This window comes from Arachis stenosperma, chromosome 3, assembly GCF_014773155.1.
Source record: "Arachis stenosperma cultivar V10309 chromosome 3, arast.V10309.gnm1.PFL2, whole genome shotgun sequence".
NCBI classification, from domain to species: Eukaryota; Viridiplantae; Streptophyta; class Magnoliopsida; order Fabales; family Fabaceae; genus Arachis; species Arachis stenosperma.
The window spans coordinates 136752006-136760838 of NC_080379.1; the positions used below are offsets into that span (position 1 = coordinate 136752006).

General features: G+C 41.0%; 1 non-coding gene across 1 annotated transcript; it reads right to left on the reverse strand.

Moving 5' to 3' along the window:
* Nucleotides 1-5984: 5984 nt before the first annotated feature.
* LOC130971776 (small nucleolar RNA R71) lies at nucleotides 5985-6092 on the reverse strand. Its single transcript, XR_009082986.1, has one exon. It is a non-coding gene; the product is annotated as a small nucleolar RNA R71 (small nucleolar RNA).
* Nucleotides 6093-8833: the final 2741 nt, after the last annotated feature.

The following is an 8833-nucleotide window of genomic DNA, read 5'->3' on the forward strand; positions in this document are numbered from 1 at the left end:
CATAGAACCACCACCTCAATATACACCATCTCCATATCCTTATCAAGAAGAATCACATCCGTATTATGAGCCCTTTCTCCCAACAAATGAACCCTCCTATCCACCCCAACCTCCATTGGATAACAACACCCTTAGTGCTATTCTTCAAGGGCAAGAAAAGATGAGTAAGAGTGTGCTAAACTTCGCGGCCGCCTTGGGCGAGTTAGTAAATCAATTAGCATCCCAATACGTGAGCACTCAAAGCGCCCCCATGGCTGCAAGTGGAGAATCAAATGAAGAACATAGCATGAAGAAGAGATCAGAAACCCATGTGGAACATGAGGATTGTTGCTCTGTGTTGGAACAATTGGAGGAACCTATGGTTAATGAAGACAAGGAATAAGTGGTTGAAGACTTAGGAGATGCAGAACCTCCATAGGATAGTCCAGTCACAGAGCCTCCTTCCAAGATGTTTGATGTTGATGTTGAGGAGGGTGTACAACCTCCAAGGCATCTCATGGTTGAAGACTTGGAAGAGGTTGATCAACAGATGGAGATTAAAGAAGAAGAAACATAACCTCCCATGACTTTGGTAAGCAATGAAGAAGAGATTGAATTAGAAGAAAGCTACCAAGAGGAAGAGGTTGATATTGAAGAAGTTTGCAAAGAGGTGAAAGTTGTCAAGAAAGAACACACGGGAGTGAAGCTTGAAATCACCTTGCCAAAGTTGTTGGAGACCCCTCCCCCTACGTCACCATCATCATTCACAATATTCAAGTGGGTAAAATTCACATCCCTTAGCTTTCTCATTCCACTTGAATATGGGCTACTGGAGACGGATGGTCAACTTAGAGCTCTTTGTGGCATTAAGAATGAGAGGGAGATGGTCAGTGGGAGGAACTGTCAAGGAAGGTTCAACATGGTTGTATGCTCCTAGTTGAAATGCAAAGGTTGGTGTAGAGCTCGATCGAATGGATCTAAGAAGTTATTTGGCCACTTCAGTGAGAATTCAGATTGCCTGCCACCCAGATAGAACAATATTGCTCAACAAGAAGATGGGTGCAAAAGCAAGGTTTGGGATCCCGGAATTCATTCCAACAATCAATACTTTTTGGGTCTTGTCACTTGCTTCCACCTGCTTGAAGGCGTTTTGTGCCTAGTTTGGGACTCTAGAGGCTGTTAGAATTGTAAACATTGGTGGGGATTCCTGGATGAGTTCAAGCACAAGCCACCATGACAAGGAGCTCACCAACTCTCCAACTTAAGGATAATAACTAAAAGTGCTAGGTGGGAGACAACACACCATGGTATGATCGTTCCTTTTCATTCTTAGTTTTATTTTATTTTATTTCTATCAGTGTTATTTCATAAATTCTGCATCATCACCTGCATTCTGCATTTAAAAAAAGAAGAAGAAAAAGTGAAAATGACCGTAAGTGTCGATGACGCGCACACGTCATGTGTAGTTTCGCACTCTTGAAAAATGACCCAAAAGTTAGGCTGGAACCGTGCAGGAAGGGTGCCTGGAGCACGATCCACCCCACACGTACGCGCGTCACCTGCAAATTAGTCCATCCACGCATAAGTGTCAGTGAAGCGTACGCGTGGGCTTCCCGATCGACGTAAAAGAGTGTTTAAACAGACAGTTGGGCTGCCACTATGCTGGAAGCGTGCCTTTAGCACGCGAATGGTCACACGTACGCGTTACCGACGCTCATGCGTCAGTGTGCCTTCTTTGCTATCCACGCGGATGCGTAGGCAACACGTACGTGTCGAATGGCTATTTCAGTTTCACGCGTACGCGTGATGCAGGTGCGCGCATCGATTCCATTTCCTGTTTTCTAATTTTCTTCTTTCCTCTCTCCTTTCTTACTTTCTTCTTCTTCATTTTTTTCACTTCTCATCCTTACTTTATTTCATCCTCTTCTACATATTGCATTTGCATCCTTTCCTCCATTGCATTTTAATTTTGTTCATGTTTTTATCTTCTTTTCTAATTCCCTATTTTATCACTGGTGTAAAAAGTTCTTATTCAACTGTTGCATCTTTTCTTGCATTATTTTGGTGCTTAGTGACTTGTTTTACACTGTTGGGTGTTATTAATTATAAGTCAATACTAATTTTTATGATACTTGTATTCCATTTGCTTTGATATGCACTTATATTATCTTTCATTACCCACACTATCTCCCCCCATTATTGCAATTTTTGCACTATTCATATGCCATTTGCTTCTACTGTTTTATCACTTGCATGTTGTAGCTACCATGTAGTTGAGACCCTTATTATTTGGCATCAATCCACTGATGAGCAGATAATTTGTACGCTTTTTGGCACTGTTTTTAGTATGTTTTTAGTATGATTTAGTTAGTTTTTAGTATATTTTTATTAGTTTTTAGTTAAAATTCACTTTTCTGGACTTTACTATGAGTTTGTGTGTTTTTCTGTGATTTCAGGTATTTTCTGGCTGAAATTGAGGAACCTGAGCAAAAATCTGATTTAGAGACTGAAAAGGACTGCAGATGCTGTTGGATTCTGACCTCCCTGCACTCGAAGTGGATTTTCTGGAGCTACAGAAGCCCAATTGGCGCGCTCTTAACGGCGTTGGAAAGTAGACATCCTGGGCTTTCCAGCAATATATGATAGTCCATACTTTGCCCAAGATTTGATGGCCCAAACCGGCGTTCAAAGTCACCTTCAGATTACCCAGCGTTAAACGCCGGAACTGGCACCAAAGTGGGAGTTAAACGCCCAAACTGGCATAAAAGCTGGCGTTTAACTCCAAGAAGAGTCTCTACATGAAAAATGTTTCATTGCTCAGCCCAAGCACACACCAAGTGGGCCCGGAAGTGGATTTTTATGTCTTTTACTCATCTTTGTAATTCTTAAGCTACTAGTTCCCTATAAGTAGGACCTTTTACTATTGTATTTTCATCTTTGGACATCTAGTTCTTAGATCATTGGGAGGCTGGCCTCACGGCCATGCCTAGACCTTGTTCTTATGTATTTTCAACGGTGGAGTTTCTACACACCATAGATTAAGGTGTGGAGCTCTGCTGTACCTCGAGTATTAATGCAATTACTATTGTTCTTCTATTCAATTCAGCTTGTTCTTATTCCAAGATATTCATTCACACTCAAGAACTTGATGAATGTGATGATTATGTGACGCTCATCATCATTCTCACTTATGAACACGTGATTGACAACCACTGTAGTTCTACAAGCAACAAGGCTCTAATGTTTATCTCTTGGATTCCTGATACACGATGCATGGTTGATCGCCTGACAACCGAGCGCTCGCCTGACAAACGAGCCAGCCATTCCGTGAGATCAGAGTCTTCGTGGTATAGGCAAGAACTGATGGCGGCATTCAAGAGAATCCGGAAGGTCTAACCTTGTCTGTGGTATTCTGAGTAGGATTCAATGATTGAATGACTGTGACGTGCTTCAAACTCCTGAGGGCGGGGCGTTAGTGACAGATGCAAAAGAATCACTGGATTCTATTCCGGCCTGATTGAGAACCGACAGATGGATAGCCGTGCCGTGACAGGGTGCGTTGAACATTTCCAATGAGAGGATGGGAGGTAGCCATTGACAACGGTGAAACCCTTGCATAAGCTTGCCATGGAAAGGAGTAAGAAGGATTGGATGAAGACAGTAGGAAAGCAGAGAGACGGAAGGGACAAAGCATCTCCATACGCTTATCTGAAGCTCTCACCAATGATATACATAAGTATCTCTATCTTTATCTTTATGTTTTATTCATATATCATCTATACCCATTTGAGTCTGCCTGACTAAGATTTACAAGGTGACCATAGCTTGCTTCATACCAACAATCTCCGTGGGATCGACCCTTACTCGCGTAAGGTTTATTACTTGGACGACCCAGTGCACTTGCTGGTTAGTTGTGCGGAGTTGTAGTGATCACAATTTCGCCCACCAAGTTTTTGGCGCCGTTGCCGGGGATTGTTCGAGTATGGACAACTGACGGTTCATCTTGTTGCTTAGATTAGGTATTTTTTTTCAGAGTTCTTAAGAATGAATTCTAGTGTTTCAAGGTGATGTTCTTATCATCACCAAAGCTGATTGATCCTCATCAATTTAGCTCTTGAATGCAATGTCCTGCTGAAGCTTGGCTAGCCATGTCTAATTCCTTTAGACTAAAGCTTTAGACTAACATTGCATGATTCCTGGATTTCTCATTAAGAATTTTGATACCTTTATTTTCTGTTCCACTTAATTTTTCGAAAAAACCAAAAAAAAAAATTATTACAAAATCATAAAAACCAAAAATATTGTATGTTTCTTGTTTGAGTCTAGTGTCTCATGTTAATTTTGGTGTCAATTGCATGTTTCTGTTATTCTTGCATTCATTCATGTGTCTTCATTAATCTTCAAGATGTTCTTGATGATTTCCTTGTTTTGATCTTTGAATTCTATTGACTTGAGTGTTTTGTTGTTTCTCATGTGCATTCTCATCTTGTTAGTGTCAGTAGTATACAAACTGCTAAGTTTGGTGTCTTGCATGCATTGTTATTTGATTTTAGTTGTATTTTGATTATTCCTCATTATTAAAAATCCAAAAATATTTTTAATTTGTGTCTTTTCAAGTCAATAATACAGGGAACTGAAGATTCAGAACATACAGCAGAGGAATTATACAGAAAAAGCTGGGCGTTCAAAACGCCCAGTGAAGAAGGACAGACTGGCGTTTAAACGCCAGCCAGGGTACCTGGTTGGGCGTTTAACGCCCAAAAAGGTAGTGCATTGGGCGTTAAACGCCAGAATGTGCACCATTCTGGGCGTTTAACGCCAGGATGGCACAAGAGGGAAGATTTTGTTTTTAATGCAATTTTTTTTCAAGATTTCAAAGTTTTTCAAAATCAAATCTTTTTCAAATCATATCTTTTCAATCAAATATTTTTCAAAATCAATTTCTTTCCTTTTTCAAAGATACTTGCTAACAATTAATGATTTGATTGAACAATTCAAGTATGTTGCCTTTTCTGTTGAGAAAGGTTTAATGTTTGAATCATATCTTTTCTTGTTAAGCAAGTCATTAATTTTTAAAATCAAATCTTTTTAAAATTATTTTCAAATCATATCTTTTCAATCATATCTTTTTAAAACCATAAGTTTTCAATCATATCTTTTTGATTTCTAATTTCAAAATCTTTTTCAAAAATTACTTGATTTCTTTCCCACTCTTGGTTTTCGAAAATCAATTAAAGTTTTTCAAAATGTTTTCAAAATCTTTCACTTAATTTTTGAAAATCTCTTCCTCTCTTCTCACATCCCTCTATTTATGGAGTACCACTCCTTCTCAATGCACAATTCGAACTCTATCTAGTTAAGTTCGAATTCTTCTACCTCTTCCTTCTAATTTTCTTCTTCTCTGACACCTCAAGGAATCTCTATACTGTGACATAGAGGATTCCATATTTTCTTGTTTTCTTCTCTTTCATATGAGCAGGAACAAAGACAAAGGCATTCTTGTTGAAGCTGACCCTGAACCCGAAAGGACCTTGAAGCGAAAGCTAAGAGAAGCCAAAGCACAACTCTCTGTAGAGGACCTAACAGAAATCTTCAAAGAAGAAGAACCCATGGCAGCCGAAAACAACAACAATGCAAGGAAGGTGCTGGGTGACTTTACTGCACCTACTCCCAACTTCTATGGGAGAAGCATCTCTATCCCTGCCATTGGAGCAAACAACTTTGAGCTTAAGCCTCAATTAGTTTCTCTAATGCAACAGAATTGCAAGTTCCATGGACTTCCATTGGAAGATCCTCATCAGTTCTTAGCTGACTTCTTGCAAATCTGTGACACTGTCAAGACTAATGGGGTTGACCCTGAGGTCTACAGACTTATGCTATTCCCTTTTGCTGTAAGAGACAGAGCTAGAATATGGTTGAACTTACAACCTAAAGACAGCCTGAACTCTTGGGAAAAGCTAGTCAATGCCTTCTTGGCAAAGTTCTTTCCACCTCAAAAATTGAGTAAGCTTAGAGTGGAAGTCCAAACCTTCAGACAGAAGGAAGGTGAATCCCTCTATGAAGCTTGGGAAAGATACAAACAATTAATCAGAAAATATCCTTCTGACATGCTTTCTGAATGGAGCATCATAGGTATTTTCTATGATGGTCTCTCTGAACTATCCAAGATGTCTTTGGATAGCTCTGCTGGAGGATCTCTTCATTTGAAGAAGACGCCTACAGAAGCTCAAGAACTAATTGAAATGGTTGCAAATAACCAATTCATGTATACTTCTGAAAGGAATCCTGTGAACAATGGGACAAATCAGAAGAAAGGAGTTCTTGAGATTGATACTCTGAATGCCATATTGGCTCAGAACAAAATATTGACTCAACAAGTCAATCTGATTTCTCAAAGTCTGTCTGGAATGCAAAATGCACCAAGCAGTACTAAGGATGCTTCATCTGAAGAAGAAGCTTATGATCCTGAGAACCCTTCAATGGAAGAGGTGAATTACATGGGAGAACCCTATGGAAACACCTATAATTCTTCATGGAGAAATCATCCAAATCTCTCATGGAAGGATCAACAGAGACCTCAACAAGGTTTCAACAACAATAATGGTGGAAGAAACAGGTTTAGCAATGGCAAGCCTTTTCCATCATCTTCTCAGCAACAGACAGAGAATCCTAAGCAGAACAACTCTGACTTAGCAACCATGGTCTCTGATCTAATCAAAACCACTCAAAGTTTCATGACTGAAACAAGGTCCTCCATTAGAAACTTGGAGGCACAAGTGAGACAGCTGAGCAAGAGAATTACTGAACTCCCTCCAAGTACTCTCCCAAGCAATACAGAAGAAAATCCAAAAGGAGAATGCAAGGCCATCAACATGACCGAATTTGGAGAGGAAGGAGAGGCAGTGAACGCCACTGAGGAAGACCTCAATGGACGTCCACTGGCCTCCAATGAGTTCCCCAATGAGGAACCATGGGAATCTGAGGCTCAAAATGAGACCATAGAGATTCCATTGGACTTACTTCTACCTTTCATGAGCTCTGATGAGTATTCCTCCTCTGAAGAGGATGAGTATGTCACTGAAGAGCAAGTTGCTAAATACCTTGGAGCAATCATGAAGCTGAATGACAAGTTATCTGGAAATGAGACTTGGGAGGATGAACCCCCTTTGCTCACCAAAGAACTGGATGACTTGTCTAGGCAGAAATTACCTCAAAAGAGACAAGATCCTGGGAAGTTTTCAATACCTTGTACCATAGGCACCATGATCTTCAAGAAGGCTCTGTGTGACTTAGGGTCAAGTGTAAACCTCATGCCTCTCTCTGTAATGGAGAAGCTAGGGATCTTTGAGGTACAAGCTGCAAGAATCTCACTAGAGATGGCAGACAATTCAAAGAAACAAGCTTATGGACTTGTAGAGGATGTTTTGGTGAAGATTGAAGACCATTACATCCCTGCTGATTTCATAGTCCTAGAGACTGGGAAGTGCATGGATGAATCCATCATCCTTGGCAGACCCTTCCTAGCCACAGCAAAGGCTGTGATTGATGTTGATAGAGGTGAACTGATCATTCAAATGAATGAGGATTCCTTTGTGTTTAAGGCTCAAGGATATCCCTCTGTCACCATGGAGAGGAAGCATGAAGAGCTTCTCTCAAAACAGAGTCAAACAGAGCCCCCACAGTCAAACTCTAAGTTTGATGTTGGGAGGCCACAACCAAACTCTAAGTTTGGTGTTGGGAGGTTCCAACATTGCTCTGAGCATCTGTGAGGCTCCATGAGAGCCCTCTGTCAAGCTACTGACATTAAAGAAGCGCTTGTTGGGAGGCAACCCAATCTTACTATATTTTATCTATTTTCCTTTGTTATTTTATGTTTTTTGTAGGTTGATGATCATGAGAGGTCACAAAAACAATTGAAAAAGCAAAAACAGAATGAAAAACAGAAAGAAAAACAGCACACCCTGGAGGAAGATGTTGCTGGCGTTTAAACGCCAGTAAGGCTAGCAGTTGGGCGTTTAACGCCCAGTCTGGCACCATTCTGGGTGTTTAACGCCAGAAAGGGGCACCAGACTGGCGTTAAACGCCAGAAAAGGGCAATCACTTGGCGTTAAACGCCAGAAATGGGCACCAGCCCGGCGTTTAACGCTAGAATTGGCTCAAAATGCATTTTTGCATGCCATTTGGTGCAGGGATGACTTTTTCTTGACACCTCAGGATCTGTGGACCCCACAGGATCCCTACCTACCCCACCATCCTCTCTCTTCTTCTTCACCCATTCACCAATCACCTCAACACCTCTTCACCAAAAACCCTTCACCTATCAAATCCCATCTTTCTCTTCACCACTCACATCCATCCTTCATAAAACCCCACCTACCTCACCATTCAAATTCAAACCACTTTCCCTCCCAAACCCACCCATAATGACCGAACCCTACCCCTCCCCTCACCCCTATATAAACCCATCTTCACTCCTTCTTTTTCCCACACCCTAAACACTACTTCTTCCCCCTTTTGGCCGAACCACACAACCTCCTCCATCTCCTCCATTTTCTTCTTCTTCTCCTCTATTCTTTCTTCTTTTGCTCGAGGACGAGCAAACCTTTTAAGTTTGGTGTGGTAAAAGCGTTGCTTTTCGTTTTTCCATAACCATTTATGGCATCCAAGAACGGAGAAACCTCTAGAAAGAGGAAAGGGAAGGCAAAGCTTTCACCTCCGAGTCATGGGAGATGGAGAGATTCATCTCAAGGGTGCATCAAGACCACTTCTATAAAGTTGTGGCCTTGAAGAAGGTGATCCCCGAGATCCCTTTCAAACTCAAAAAGGGTCAACTTTGATCAAAGGTTGGACCAAG